Genomic DNA, 16,272 nt, shown 5'->3' on the forward strand with positions numbered 1-16,272 from the left:
TGGGCAATGAACCAGTGTATGGAACCAGGCCATCTTCTGCTGCTTTCCTGGGTGTATTAGCAGGGAGCTGGACAGGAAGTGGAGCAGCTGAGACTCAAACAGGCCTCATTTGGATGCTGACATTGCAGGCAGTGGCTTAACCTGCTGGACCACAATACAGGTCCCCCAGGGTGGATCTGATGCTGTGGTGCAGCAGGTAAGCCACTGCCTACAGTGCTGGCATCCCATATGGGCACTGGTTCGAGTCCCAGCTGATCCACTTCTGAACCAGCCCTCTGCTATGGCCCAGGAAAGCAGTAGAACATGGTCCAAATCCTTGGACTCCTGCACACATTTGAGAGACCTGGAAGAAGCTCCAGGCTCCTGGCTTTGGATCAGTGCAGCTCTGGCCGTTGCAGCCATCTGGGGAGTGAACCACAAGATCAAAGATCTCTCTCTCTGCGCTTCTCTGTAACTCTACCTTTCTAATAGCTTAATACATCTTTTTTTTTTTTTTAAAGAGAAAGAATATTATTTGCTTTTGTTTTGATCAGATGACCTACAGATGTGACACCCACCCTATCCTGGGTGGCATTCTGTACAGAAGCCATAAAAACAAAGGGTTACCTGGGAAATCTCCTTTATGTCAAGGTGACCCTAAGTACAGGTTTTAGGCAACAGATCATCAGCACCTAGGTTAAGCCAATTAATATCTTCTATTCTAAATGCCATGGTGATGGGTTCAGTGATGTGCACATGATCCAAGCCAGCTCAGAGTCACTAAGATGCAACTTCAAGGGGGCTGGCACTGTGGCGCAGCAGATTAAAGTCATGGTCAGCAGCATTGTCATCTCACATTGGCGCTGGTTTGCTGGTTCGAGCCCTGACTGCTCCACTTACGATTCAGCTCTCTGCTATGGCCTGGAAAAGCAGCAGATGATGGCCCAAGTGCTTGGGCCCCTGCGTCTATGTGGGAGATCCAGAAAAAGCTCCTGGTTCCTGGCTTCAGATCAGCTCAGCTCTGGGCGATGCGGCCATTTGGGGAATGAACCAGTGGATGGAAGACCTCTCTACCTCTCTCAAGTAAATAAATCTTTTTTTTTTTTTTAAAAGATACAACTCCTTATGTTTGTGCTATTTTTAATAGAAATTTATTTATTATCTGAAAGGCAGAGTTAGAGAGGGATGGAGGGAGAGGGAAGGAGAGAGAAGGGAGAGTTAAGGGAGGGAGGGAGGGATTCAACCACACTGGGATTAGGACTGAAATTATTTGGAGAGCTTTGTTGGTCAAAGACAAAATAAGGGCGGGAAAACCTGCCAGGTGCAGAGAATACTGAAGCATAATTTGCTCTTTTTACTACTGGCCTGTAAAGTTGGCACAAGCAATAAAATAGAAACTATGAGATCGTTTCTTTAGGGATTCCTGTAGGGTTCTCATCACATTTTTGTCAATTGGACAATATATAACCTTGTTTTATGTGTGTTTCTGTTGGAAGACATTTTACATATAGTCGATCCATTGATATTGAACTCATGGTCAACAGCACTGCAACTCACGCCTGAACAAAGCTTATCTACACTTTCTCAGAAAGGCACACCACAGCTTTTTTATGCTTAGAAACATCACATAGCATTTTAGCTCTAGGCTTGGAGCTCATTTTAAACAGTGAAATCACTAACAAAAAGCGCAAAAATGCAAAAATACCACAGCACTAAGCATGACATGAAAAAGATACTTGTTTATAGTATGTGAGCTGAAATAAAAAGGCAGAGTGTCGACTGGGAATGTGGGAACACACATGTAATGTGCCATAAATTCTTGAAGTTCACATGCCTGAGATGGACCACAGAAGCACAGAGCCTTCATCTGCTCAAGGCAGCTGTAACAGAACACCCAGAGGGGTAACCTACAAACAATGCAAACCAGCTGCTCACAGTTCTAGAGGCTGGAAAGACTACAAGAGAGCCCTTGCAGACCTGATGTGTGCTGAGGGCATTGTTCATAGAGGATGACATCTCCCATATCTCCTCACCTGGCGAAGGTGCAAACAGGCTTCCTCAAACCTCATTAAGAAGGGCATGGATCCTATTCTCAAGGGCTCTGCCCTTATGACCCGGTCACCTTTCAAAGACCTCTTAACACCTTAATACCAACACAAATGAATGTAGATTTGAACATGCATTTTACAGGGACACAAACATTCAGGCACATGATGAGTACCGACTCTGGGGTTACCAATACTTTTAGTGAGCAGGTAAATTTGTCAATACAGATTCTGGAATATGTACACATTTGGATTCAGTGCATATGAAAAAGGCTGTTGTGGTCAAACAGTAAGATAAGTTTGGGGAAGCTGATGGTGGGAGGGTAAAATGGTATGAAGTGGAAATCATTTGAAGGTTAAGCTGTATAGGTGGTTTGGAGCTATTTCAGGAGGAGTCTCAGATTTTCTGAAAGTTAATTGTTCTGAAAAATTATAAAACAAAAAAGAATTTAGAACTCCCACAGAATAACAAAATACTTTTTAGTATTTGTTAACTAATAAAGATACTTTGAATTCACTAACTCAGTTATTTTATGAATCACAATACCCACATTTCTGGGGAGGAAAAAGTACATATTCGTGGAAAACACATATTCAGTTCATTAGCAATGGCTGGAGTGAGAGTATGCATGTGTTTTGAAGGACTCAGGACACAGCCAGTCACCTGTTTAGGATGCAAAGGATGTTGGGGAGAAGCCCAGGCAGAGAGAACAGCAACCACAAAGGTGCTGAAGACAGAGACTTGGCTCATGGGAGGACCTGACAAGAGGTCATGGCTGAACTATCCTAAGCAAAGAGGAAAGCAACACAAGGGAAAGGCAGGGATAGATTTGTGTAAATCCTTATAAGCCATTTCATGAAGTTTAGATAATTTTTTAAGCTTAAATAGAACCAGATTGGGGCCAGCACTACGATGTAGCAGGTAAAGCCGCTGCCTGTGATGCTGGCATCTCATGTGGGTGCTGGTTCGAGTCCTGGTTGCTTCACTTCCATTCCAGTTCCCTGCATATGTGCCTGGAAAGGCAGTGAAGGATAGCCCAAGTGCTTGGGCCCTAGCATACATGTGGGAGACCTGGAAGAGATGCTTGGCTCCTGGCTTTGGATTGGCCATTTGTGGAGTGAAGCAGTGGATGGAAGATCTCTCTATCTCTAACTCTGCCTTTCAAATAAATAAATGAATCTTAAAAACAAAAACAAAACCAAGATTAAAAAAAAAAAAGAACCAGATCCCTCTATAAGGCATAACCAAGCTTGAGAAGAATGTAATATGATCTCTTTATATATTCTTTGTGTTTATGTACACATAAATATGTGCACAGATGTCTGTATGTATAGTGAACACACACACACACACACACACATTTTACAAATGTGTAGAAAAGCATTCTAAAGTGTTGCCAGTAGTTTCTGTCAAGAGAAATGAACGTTTAAGAGAAGAATGCAAGACAACCTCTACATTCTACTCTATACATGCCTGTTTTTTTAAATAAACAGAACATGACGTCACTGAATGCTTCTAAATTTTCTTCTTTTTAAAATTCTCAAAGATCATTCTGGCCTACAGCAATCGGAATGATGTTGGGATAGATGAGTAGAGAGCCCAGACACACTACTGCTCAAGAAATAACAGCAGTTTGGACAAGGATAGTAGCAAAGGACAGATATATATTTCTGAAAAGACATATTTCAGAGGTCGAAATGACTAATCTTGGTGGTGGAGGATACTGGAGAAGGAAGAATCCCAAGATTTCCAACCTGAGCAAGTAAGTGAGCTCTGCTATGACTCTTGTGGGGGAGAAATCCAGACACTTCTCTTGCAGAAGCCTATTATGGTGCACTCTACCCACTCTGCCTCTACCACATCAAAGACAAAGGGGCAATATGAATTTGATATATGTGAGGGGGAGAGGGTCACATCTGGGAAACCAAAGAGCCTTGCATCGGTAATTACATTGACTGAATTCTATGAGATTGATTCCCTGAAGACCAGGTCAACTCTGTAAGAGGACCTGAATCCATTAGTGGAATTACCTCCCCCATTGACAAAGCAACGAATGAGCTGTTGCCAACCCTTTGCGTTTTGGAGAAACAGAGGTCATTCCATTGAAAGACCTCACTTTTATGTTACTGAATGCTCTAAGTTATATTTGAAGCCCTGAATTATCAAAGGTTACCACTGGAAAGCCTCAGCAAAGCTGGGGGAAGGGTAGAGGAAAAACTGTTTCCTTTCCTCCAGGACAAAGGCTTCTCACATCAGTCTCCCTCTCCCAAAGACGTGGTTCTGTATTTCCTTCAATACAATCTGTGTTGGTTCCTTGCTTTAAATTGTTCATTAGCCCACAACTTACTTCAACAGTCTTATTCAAACTTCAGTGTACATCAGAATTGCTGAGACACAGTTCCAAATATAGGCTCCCAGGTTCCAGTCTCAAGGAAGACTCAGATTCAGTCTAGAGGTACAATGCTTAAATAACTATGAGAGTGTCGGAGGACCCCACTCTAGGAATCACTGCACTACACGATCAACAATGGTTGATAGGTGGTAGTTTGGACTTGGTGAGCGGTACTGGATGAGTAAGGGGATTGGGAGTTTGGAGTGTGGTATCTGGAATGCGAGCCTAGGGGTAAAACATTTCCCTGCTCTAGGCCATGTTGACTCATCTATAGCGTACACATGTTGACTTTGTTTTCTCTACCTTTATTTCAATTTCCAACATGCTAGAATCACAAGGAAAGGCAGAGAGTTGGAACTGTAAGAAAGCGCTTCTGACTATTCCAAAGACACCCAGGACTGTGGATATACATCAACATGCAGAGCTTCTCATTACCCCCCACCCCCCCCCCGGAGTACAGTACACAAGTGAGCTTGCCAGTCATGAGAAATAGCATGAAAAACTCCTTCTAAGATACAGAAAAAAAAAAAGGCATGGGGTCCTTGGGGAGCCTGACTTCTCCTCCCTGGTCACACACTACTCAATAAAAATGCAAGGAAGTCAAGCAAAGTATGGCAGCATAAATAGAACCTAATTCCTAAGATTAACTCAGGTGACCAAGTAAACGGTCTGTTTTGCTCCTGAGAGCACTACTTTATGTCAACCCAGCTGCCTGGAGTATATGAACATAGCTCAAAAACATTCCCATAAAGAGACTACTATTCCACTGCCTCTCTATGAGCTACTGAAAAGGCACTTGTTTCACTTATAAGAGGAAGTCAGAATACAGCATTAGAAGAATGATCACTGCGCTGATCTTTCTTTGGTTTCTTTATTTAAAAAAAAAAAAAAACCTCTACATTATAGAGGTATAATTTATATACAGCAAAACTCATCCAGCTTAAAAGAGTTCAGACTGATGAAGTGTGATTTATGTGCATAACCACCATCACAATCAAGACAGAACATTTCCATCACCCCCGAGGAGTTTCCTTGTGCCCTTTCCAGGTTAATTCTCTCTCCCCACCCTGGTCCCAGACATGCACTCATCTGTTTTCTACACTAGAGATCTGTCTCTTCCAGAGTATCATAAAAATAGAATACAGTGTGTATTCTTTTGCGTCTGTATTTTACATACAACATGAAGTTTTTATGGTGTATTCATATTATAGCATGTATTAGTAGCTTTTATGTTAAGTATTTTATAGAGGTACCATTATTTGTTTATCCATCTATCAAGGGGCAGTTAGGTTGTTTCTATCTTGGAGTTATTACAATAAACTAGTAATTAACATTCTTGTACAACTCTATTTGTGAAAATATGTTTTCATTTTTCTTGGTTAAATACCTAGGAGTGGAATGTTCTGGATGGCATAGTGAGTATATGTTTAATTTTGAGAAACTGCCCTACTATTTTCCCAAGCAGTTATACTACTTTTACATTCCTACCAGGAATATACAAGAATTCCAATTCCCTCACAAGACTTAGTCATTATAGTCACTCTAGGGGGTATGTAGTGGTATCTCACTGTGGTTTTTATCTGCATTTTTCAGATGAGTAGTGGCTTTGAGCAACTTTCCACGTGGTTAGTGCTCATTTATCTTCTTTTGTGGTAGGTCTAAATCTTTCGCCTATTTTTGAATTGAAATGTTCTGTCCTATTACTCAGTTATCACTCCTTTATATATTTCTGGATAAAGTTCACTGTTAGAATACATACATTCATATCTATCTGAATGATGAGAAAAAAGGAAGATATTTCTTCCAGTCTGTAGCTTGCCTTTTTTCAATTTAAAATTCTATTCTTAATAAACAAGAAATTGTACATATTCATTTTATTCAATGCCAAATATTTTTTTTATGAAGTCCAGTTTATTAATTTAACAGGTTTGTGTCTCACTTTATAGAACAAAATCTTTTTCTACCCCAAAGTCAAAAGGATTTTCTGGTTTGTTTTCTTCTACCTATTTTATAACTTTATCTTTTATGTGTGTCTATGGATCCATGTCTGTGTAGAGGGTGAGGTGAGGATCATCATTCCTTTTTATTTCCTATGTGGATATCCAGCTTTCTAGAGTATTTGTTGAGAAACAATATTCTTTCCTTATCCAATTACCTTTGTGTTTTTGTTGAAAATCAATTGACCGAACACTAATATATATAGGTCTATTCCTGGACATCCCATTGTGTTCAGTGACCTCTTTCTCAAAATACTATGTCAACATGACACTGTCTCAATGCATAGTTTTGGAAGTCTTGAAATCAGGTTGTATACATCCCCCAACAGTGATTTGTTTCTTCCAAGTTATTTTGGCTATTCTAAGTCTTTTGCATTTCCATACAAATTTCTGAATCAGCATGGTAAATTTTACAGAAAAAAAAAGTCTTGAGATTAACTGGAATTGCACTGAATCTGACTAGGATTACGCTGAATCTGAAGATCAATCTGGGAATTATTTCTTCCTCAAATGCTGGACAGAATTCATAAGAGAAGCTCTCTAGACCTACAGTTTCTTTATGGGAGCTCTGAAATTGGAAACAAATTCTTTGAGTAAGTACAGGGACATTCAGGCTTCATATTTTTATTTCTGTGTCAGTTTTGATAACATATCTTTCACAGAATTTATTCATTTCACATAAGTTATCAAATTAGTCAGATAAAGTAATTCATAATATTCCCCTATTATAACCCACCCCTATGGTGTAAGAGATAATTCATATACCATAACATTCATTTCTTTCAAGTGTATAATTCAGTGCTTTTTAGTGTACTAACAAGGTGATGTAAACATCACCATTATCTAATTCCAGAACATTTTCATCACCCCAAGTAATGTTATCTTTGCTAGTAGTAGTTACTCTCCTTCCCACATTCCCTGGCAACTGCTAATCTGCTATCTTTTTAATGTCTGTGGGCAGTGATAGAACTGACCCACTTTTGCTACAGAAATTTATTTTATATTTTTAAATATTTATTTATTTTCAAAGTAAGAGTTAGAGAAAAAGAGATCTTCCACCCATTGGTTCACTCCCCAGATGGCCACAAAGGCCAGTGCTGGGCTAGGCCAAAGCTAAGAGCCAGGAGTTTCATCTGGGACTCCCATGTGGGTGGCAGGGGCCCAAACACTTGGGTCATCTTCCGTTGCTTTTCCCAAGCTATTATCAGGGTGCTGCATCAGAAATGGAGCAGCCAGAACATGATCCGGTGCCCATATGGGATGCCAGTGTGGCAGGAAGTGGCTTTACAGGCTATGCCACAATGCCGGTCCAGGCACACTCAACTTTAGCAAAGACCCAGCTCCTAGAGCAGTGATCTAAACAGTTAAATCCACATCACAACCTGGGACACTGGAGAGATTGGAGAAGAGAGTTTTAATGGAGTTCTTTGTCACCTAGCAATGTTTTCAACTAGTGAGACTATGCCAAGTTACTAGAAATTTTTTTTATTTCTTTAATCCCTCAGGGGAGCGGTAGTCTCTAGGCTGGTCACCACTAGCCACCAGAAACCTGTAGCCTGACATTCAAATAATATTTTCTTTGTGTGGCAATGTACCAAAACGTTTGGAAAGCACTGTCCTACAGTGCCAAGTCTAAATTACTCAGGATAGCATTCAAGGGCTTCTTTCATTTGACTCCAAACTGCTTCCTGAAATTGTGTTCAGCCTTACCCCCCTCTAACATCCTTATTCAAAGCCCCCAAACATCCTGGACTCCAGGTAACACAATCTGTTCAACTGCCTTGTAATTGAGCGTCTTTGTAGCATTCCCTGTCAAAATCCTATTAATCCTTCAAGATCATACTCAAATGCCCCAAAGCCTTCCTCACTTTCTTTGCAAAGACAGCAACCATGCCTCTCCTTCCCTTCATTAAACAAGAGGTGAACTGAATGCCAGCACAGGATCCAATATAATATAAGTCACTTTTTTATATTTTCAAATTGCCTAACAAAGAGGGTGAGAAAGGGATTACCATCAACATTTTACAGGTTGAGGAATAATGGTTCAGAAAATGGTAGTCAGCAGTGCCTGGTTTGCTCCTCTGTTTCTGACCCAGCTTGGTGCTCATGTGCACCCTGGGAGGCAGCAGATGCCAGCTGGAATGGTTCTGTCCCTGCTGCCCACATGGGAGATCCATACTGAGTTCCAGGCTCTTGGCTTTAACCTTGCCCAAGCCCTGGCTGTTGCAGATATTTGGGCATTAGATCAGTGGAAGGAAAATCAATTAATCAATCTCTCTCTCTCTCTCTCTCTGCCTTTCAAATTCAAAAGGGGAAGGGAAGATCAGGAGGAGGAGAAGGACAATGACTAGGAGGAGGAAGAAAACCAAAAGTGAGACCAAGAAGATGAAGAAGATGAAGATGATGATGAAGAAGCAGCAGCAGCCTGTGGCCCACAGTGGGGTGCCTGGGTTCAATTCCTAGTTCCTGGCCCTGATTGCATCTTCTCATCATGGCAATGAGGCAGGGCTCAAATGTTGGAGTCCCTGCCACTTATATGGGAGACCTATACTGAGTTTCTGGTTCCTGGCTTCAGCCCAGCCCACTGCTGGCAATTCCAAGAATTTGGGGAGTGAACAGAGCGCGAGAGCTTATACTTGCACTTGCTCTAAGATCTTGCTATGTGAAAAGCACAAACTAAGTCCTATTAACATAAAACTTATGTTCATCTAGGAAAGGAAAACTCACTCTCATATCAGTAGCAAGGATATGAATCAGTTTGAGAAAGCAAACAAACCATGGGTCCCAACCAATGATCAGTTAGTATATAATCTGGACCTTGCCAACTTTAGAAGGTGTTACTTTTATGAGTACTTTTTATCTTGGTAAGCTTACTCCCTGGGAAAGTCAAATTAAATTACTTAAATCTTGGGAGGATATCAAAGTAACAGTGCCCTAGGAGAGCATATAAAAACAGGTACAGAAATAACCAAGGTATTGATGTGTTAGATCAAGCATAAGTACATCAATCGATTTGTAATCACTTGAGGTAATCAAGAGAATCAGCCAAAGTAAACTTTTAAGGAGCAATTGTATAGTTTAAAAGAATTCAAGCAAACTTTTAACTAATGTTTAAATGTGCAAAATTAGTTTCCAAATTTTTGAAATTAAACATTAAGTGAAGAATAAAAAGATGAGGTTGTTTTTCATCCCCTTGGAAATTCCAAATACCTCACACATTGTTTACATCTGCTAGAGACGAAACTTTCTGGAAAAGTTTCAGGAAGACGCTCCAGGGAAGAGGTAGTAGTTTACAATGCTTTACTGATTTAAAGACAGGATGCTGTCATCGCACATCGGCAAAGAATTCAACTAAATGACTGAACATCTAGTATGCAAAATGGGGGAGAAATAACATTTATTGGGCATCTACTTAGTACCAAATGAATTTCAGTGCCTGATTCACTGGGCAAACTCATTAACTGTTCTCCATTATTCTAATACAAGACATAAGTAGTAAAGAAGAGAGAGTAATAAAGAATTATGGACCATTGAAAAAAGATTTATCCATTTTACTTTGAGAGTCAAAGAATATGCCAAGAAGAAAGAACAGGAAGAAATTCTAGGATTTGAGCACAAGGAGGCACAGAATGAGCTAGCATCTTATGGAGATGGCAAGTTCCTTGATGTGATTATAGAAGAGGATGTGGAGAGGGGGTCACAGCAGTTGAGGTGAGGCAGGCTAAGGTAAGATTATAGAGGGCCCTGAGTGCTGCCACAGAAAGGAGCTTGGGATCTATCATCTACGAGACTAAAAGAAACACGTTCTAAGAAAATATCACTGAGCCACACACACACACACACACACACATACACAAACACAACAACAGTGACTCTAACAAACATGTAGTAAAGAGAAGGAAGGAAGACTGAAAGTGTAAGCTCATTTAAATAATGTTCAAAAATGCATAAAGCTAAAAATCTCGCTTAAGGATATACATAGAGTGAAACTATAAATAAAAGCAAGGAAGTGAATATCACAAAAGACATGATATTTTGAAGGAGAGTGGGAAACACAGGTAGAGTAAGAAGAGTATGATTGAGGGGCCGGCACCGTGGCTTACTTGGTTAATTCTCCGCCTGCGGCGCCAGCATCCCATATGGGCTCTGGGTTCTAGTCCCGGCTGCCCCTCTTCCAGTTCAGCTCTCTGCTGTGGCCCCGGAAGGCAGTGGAGGATGGCCCACATGCTTGGGCCCCTGCACCTGCTTGGGAGACCAGGAGGAAGCACCTGGCTCCTAGTTTCAGATCGGCGTAGCTCCGGCCATGGCAGCCATTTGGGGGGTGAACCAACAGAAGGAAGACCTTTCTCTCCATCTCTCCCTCTCACTGTCTAACTCTATCTGTCAAATAATAATAATAATAATAAAAATTTAAAAAGAGTATGATTGAGATGAGACATACAGGGGTATCTGGGGTGCTGGCAATTTTTAGACCTGGTGATAGCTCTATGGGTATTTTCTTTATAATACCATATGTATATTTTATACAACTTTTGTATGTGTGTTGTATTTCACAATAAAAAGTTGAATACATCATTATAAGAATCCAAGGATGATGATGAGGGTCAGTAGAGTCTACAGAAAGGGAAAGAAATTAAGAGTTGGTCACAATAGTAGAAGCAAGGGAGAAGGGCTTGAGTAGGGTCACTGGTTGTATGGACAGGTGAAAGTAAAGGATTTGAGAATGAGTTAGGTCTTAGTGTCCCACTAGAAACGGAAAATGAGGGAAAGAGAAGAATTCAGTGGGACTGCAAGACTTTTTAATTTTCAAACTTGGAAAGTTGGATGACAGATGGGGAAAATAATAAGAGTAGCAGACTGATAATTTAAGGAAAATGAAGTATGATTCACATTCCATAAAATCTACCCTTTGAAGTATACAATTCAGTGGGTTTTGAGTAAATTCACAAGGTTGTGAAACCATCACCACTATCTGATTCCAGAATATTTTCATCATCCAAAAAGAAACCCCATATTCATTAACAGTCCCTTCTACTCCCTGCCCTTGCTCTCAGTCTTCATGTAATTTTAAGAGAATAAAATTATGTGGCTAAAATCAGTCTTGAGTGTTTAACAATGGTGTTCAGTTGGTCTGAGTAACACTGTCCAACAAGCAGGGGGTTTAAAAGTGTGGGGATTGGGGGGGACTAAATTGTCACAATGATTGGGGACTTCAGGCATGAGAGGTTAAGGGACAAAGGACAGTGATCTCAACCAATGTCTGTGATAATCATGTATATCAAAGAATTGCCCACCAAAATTCCAATACAACCTCACCCTCTCCCCTGAGACAGCAAGGATAGAATCCCTACTATTTCTGTAAGTATAAAGCCAAAATGGAAGTTATGTGTAAATGGGAACCAGGCCCAAGCTCAAGAATGTGTGGTTAAGAATAGCTTAGAGAACAGAAGATTTAAATCAGCTCACAGTGAAAGGGGCATATTAATAGAAACCCAGATATTAATAGTGCTGAATCTCAGGACTCCTAGCATTCTGCCATCACCACCCTCAAGTCTACACCCAGTGTTAGGGCTGTAGCTTCAGATATGGGAGATGGTAAAGGCCGCATGTGCTTGGTGGGGCAAATCATGAACCTGCTGTAAATCAGGAAGAACAATGTCCAGGTTATATTCTACAGTTCATCTTAAAAAAATTCAGAAGGTCCACTAAAGAGCCCGCTATACAGGAAAATATGTTTGCTTCTATGGTGAAACTTTCCCCTGTCTGCTGGTTTGGGATGACACTCTAATACTGGAGCCCTGTGATTCTTTTTTTTTTTTATTCTTTTATATATATATATATACACACACACACACACACACACATACATATATATATATATATCTTTTTTTTTGACAGGCAGAGTTAGACAGTGAGAGAGACAGAGAGAAAAGTCTTCCTTCTGTTGGTTCACCCCTCAAATGGTTGCTACGGCCGGCGCGCTGTGCCGATCTGAAGCCAGGAGCCAGGTGCTTCCTCCTGGTCTCCCATGCGGGTGCAGGGGCCCAATCACCTGGGCCATCCTCCACTGCACTCCCGGGCCACAGCAGAGAGCTGGACTGGAAGGGGAGAAACCGGGACAGAATCTGGCATCCCAACTGGGACTAGAACCTGGAGTGTCGGTGCCACAGGCAGAGGATTAGCCTAGTGAGCCGTGGCGTGGGCCTTTTTTTTTTTTTTTTTTAAGATTTATTTATTTGAAAGGTAGAGTTACAGAGAGAGAGAGAGAGATATCTTCCACCTGCTGGCTCATTCTCCAAATGGCCTCAGTGGCTGGAGGTGGGCCAATCTGAAGCCAGGAGCCAGGAGCCAGGAGCTTCCTTCAAGTCTCCTATGTGGATGCAGGGGCACAAGTACGTGGGTCATCTTCCATCGGGCACATTAGCAGGGAGCCAGATTGGAAGCAGAGCAGCTGGGATGTGAACTGGTGCCCACAGGGGCTGCCAGCACTGCAGGTCAGCGGCGGTGCCACAGCACTGGCTCCGTCCCTTTGATTCTGACACTGAGGACTGAGACTGGCAATTCACTCCAGACATCTGGTGCATGTGAGGCTCCAGGAAGCATGGGAAGCAGAATGAAATAGTCCTCAGACTACACAGGTGTTTGTTCTAGTGAGAAAATCAAAATACAGATACAACAAAGTAAACACTTGCCTGTACAACATATGGGAACAGCAATTTAACTCACTGAAAGTGAGCTTGGGGTCAGCTTTGCTACTTAAGGACTGCATAAACTTGGACTCTTTTGTATACCTAAGCCTCAGTTTCCTCAATTTTAAAATGAAGGTGATAAACCTGACAGGACTGTTGTGAGAATCAAATAAGATAACAGAAGTGAAAGGCTGCTTTTCTTTCCCTTAATAAAGAACATAACATAACACAGCCCACCCCTGCCCCCACATTCCTACAAAGTTCTATTCAAGAGGGTTCTGAGTTGTGGTGGGCTGGGTTAAGCTGTTGTTTGCCATACCTATGTCCCACACCAGAGCACCAGTTCCAGTCCTGGCTATTCCACTTAGGATCCAGCTCCCTGCCAATGCACCTGGGAAGGCAGAAGATGGCCCAGGTACTTGAGTTCCTGACTCCTATGTGGGAGACCATGATGGAGTTCCTGGCTCCTTGTTCTGGCATGGCCCAGACTTGGCTGTAGTGGGCATTTGGGGAGTGAACCAACAGATAAGAAAACCTTTCTTTATCTTTCTCTATAACTCTGCCTTTCAAATAAATCAATAAATCTTTTAAAAAAGGAAGAATTTATATTTGATATAAGAACAATTAAAGGGGTCAGCACTGTGATGCAGGTTAAGCTGTGGCCTGCAGTGCCAGCATCCCATATAGGTGCTGATTCCTGTCTTGGCTGCTCCATTTCTCATGAAGTTCCCTGCTAATACACTTGGAAAAGCAGCAGCAGATGGTCCAAATGCGTGGGCCCCTGCATTCACGTGGGAGATCCAAAGATAGCTCCTGGCTCCTGGCTTCTGATCGGTCCAGCTCCAGTCACTGAGGCCATTTGGGGAGTGAACCAATGGATGGAAGATCTCTTTCTGTCTCTCCCTCACTCTCTGTAATTCTGCCTTTCAAATAAATAAATAAATCTTCAAAAAATTAAATAAAAGCAGCATTTGAACTGGGCTCCAAACACAGAACAGAAAATGTATTAAACTAAAAGTGAGCTTATTTAACAAATTTTCATTACTGAGTTGCTGCTTTGTGCCAGGCCCTGAGCCAAGCAGAGTGTTGCTACTGCTTATTATATTGCTTTTACATTGCCTCAAAACATTTGTTTATTTGTTCTTTCCATAAATGAGCAAGGGTGCAATTCATTTACTGGAGTAGCAGACTCTGACAAAGCCTGAGGCAACGAGGCCCAGGGACGGCAGCAGCCACACAGGAGGGAGAAGGCCTGAGAGGAGTATCTCTGAGAAGCTCAGTCAGGCCAGGTCAGGTGGAAGCCGGAGCCCTGAGACACAAGGAGAGAGGAACAGGAGAGTTCAATCAGCAATTTTATCTATAAACAGTGTTGTTCAATGCTGGACCTACTCATAGAAATCAGCTCCACGCCTTGCTGCAAGCAACTAAGAATACCAACATTGCTCTCTATCAATCTATAGTCTAGGCTCAGAAACAACTCTTAAAAAAAAAAAAAAAAAGATTTGGGGCTGGCATGTTACCATGTAGCACAGCGGGTTAAGCTGCTGCCTGCAATACCAGCATCCCACATGAGGACCGATTCCTGTCCTAGCTCCTCCACTTCCGATCCAGCTCCCTGCCGATGTGCCTGGGAAGGCAGCAGTTGAAGGCTCAAGTACTTGAGTCCCTGTGGGGAGCAACTCGGACTAGACTGTTACTGGAATTAAGACTTATTCTATGCATCTGCTTTCCCACAATATGGCGCTGAGAAGGGAGTAACAACTTCTACGCAGCTGCCTCTCGCCAACTTGAGTGATGACCTGCAGGAGCTGATCCTGCTCCTGATTGGAGGAGAGCAGCGTACTCGGCGTGTGGGTAGCAGAGTTGGGATTGGTGGAAGAGGACTATAAAGGAGGAGAGAGACAACATGCACCAGGAACATCTATCTGAAGGAACATCTGAGCAGCCCCCGAGAGAGCCAGCCGGCGGTGTGCCGCTCCCCCGCCGAAGTGGGGAAAGTGGCAGGGGGAACCGCCCTTCCACGGAGGTGGAAGGGACGGTAGCCAACCCGGGAAGAACCAGCAGCAAACCCGGGGAGGGCCAAGCAGACAAAAGAACAGCGCAGGGTCCTGTGTCGTTCCTCCGCGAAGAGGGGGAGCGACATAATGGTGCCGTGACTCGGATATGAAGCCTAGGCAGGGTTTAGTGTTGTTCCTCCATGAAGAGGGGGAGCGACAAGTCCCTGCCACCCACGTGGGAGACCCTGATGGAGTTCAGGACACCTGGCTTCTGGCTGGACCAGCCCCAGCTGTTATAGCTATTTGGTGAGTGAATCAGAGAATGGAAGATTTCTTTCTCTCTCTCCCTGCATCTGCAGTAGCAGGTGGAAAAGCTCTGTCCATCTCTGTCTCTCTGCCTTCTAAGTAAAACAATACATAAAATGGAAACCACGTAACTGCTTAAGGAAGACTACTATGGTTTTCTAAGTCTGAAGTTCCCAACAAGTGTGGTAGGAGCAAGAACTGAAAAATAAGACATTACTGCAAGATAATGTATACTGGGTCCTATTAAGGCTTACGTGGTGAGCTAGCACAAAGCCTGGGTTCAGTCCTCAGCTAGCTATTTACTGTGTGACCCCTCCCTCTTGATGCAGATTTCTTGACCTCTCTAAGAAAGTGTCATTTGCTCTGTTTATCTGATAAGGTTGTTAGGAGAATCGCACGTGTACAAGCCCTAGTGCCTTGGCTTTGAGATTGCTCTGAAAACATTTTTTTTCCAGCATCTAAAACTTTTGAGTTCTTCAAAGGGTTTGGACCAATGCAGCTGCCAGCTAAACAGCGTTCTGCACCACAACAAAGGGGACAGTCCCCAGGCTGAGTCAGAATCTTGGATTGTCCGGAATGTTCATCACCACTCCTGCTTTACATGTGAGGCCTATGTCAAGCGACTCATGTGATGTCTGCCTGACTCAGGCGCCCAGTGATTCCTTTACTTCCCTCTTCTGGCTTTGGGCTCTTATGGGTGAGCTCCAAGGGACCGGATACATTTAAATCCAGAGACTAACGAATAATCAAGCTAAAAACAGAACATGGCACTCTGGTTCTCCCCTGTCTCAGGATCGCTGGGGATCATGAGCAAGACCACAGCCTCACTATGACTCAGTTCCCCCACCTGCCATACAGGCCAATTC

General features: G+C 42.5%; 1 protein-coding gene across 1 annotated transcript in view; it reads right to left on the minus strand.

The window, feature by feature from the left end:
* Positions 1 to 16,272, minus strand: part of GAB2 (GRB2 associated binding protein 2) — a 186,469-nt gene that overhangs the window by 71,273 nt on the left and 98,924 nt on the right. The gene's annotated exons all lie outside the window — the stretch shown is intronic.

Source organism: Oryctolagus cuniculus, chromosome 1 (genome assembly GCF_051225735.1).
Source record: "Oryctolagus cuniculus isolate XC-2025 breed Fujian yellow rabbit chromosome 1, ASM5122573v1, whole genome shotgun sequence".
In the NCBI taxonomy this organism is placed as follows: Eukaryota; Metazoa; Chordata; class Mammalia; order Lagomorpha; family Leporidae; genus Oryctolagus; species Oryctolagus cuniculus.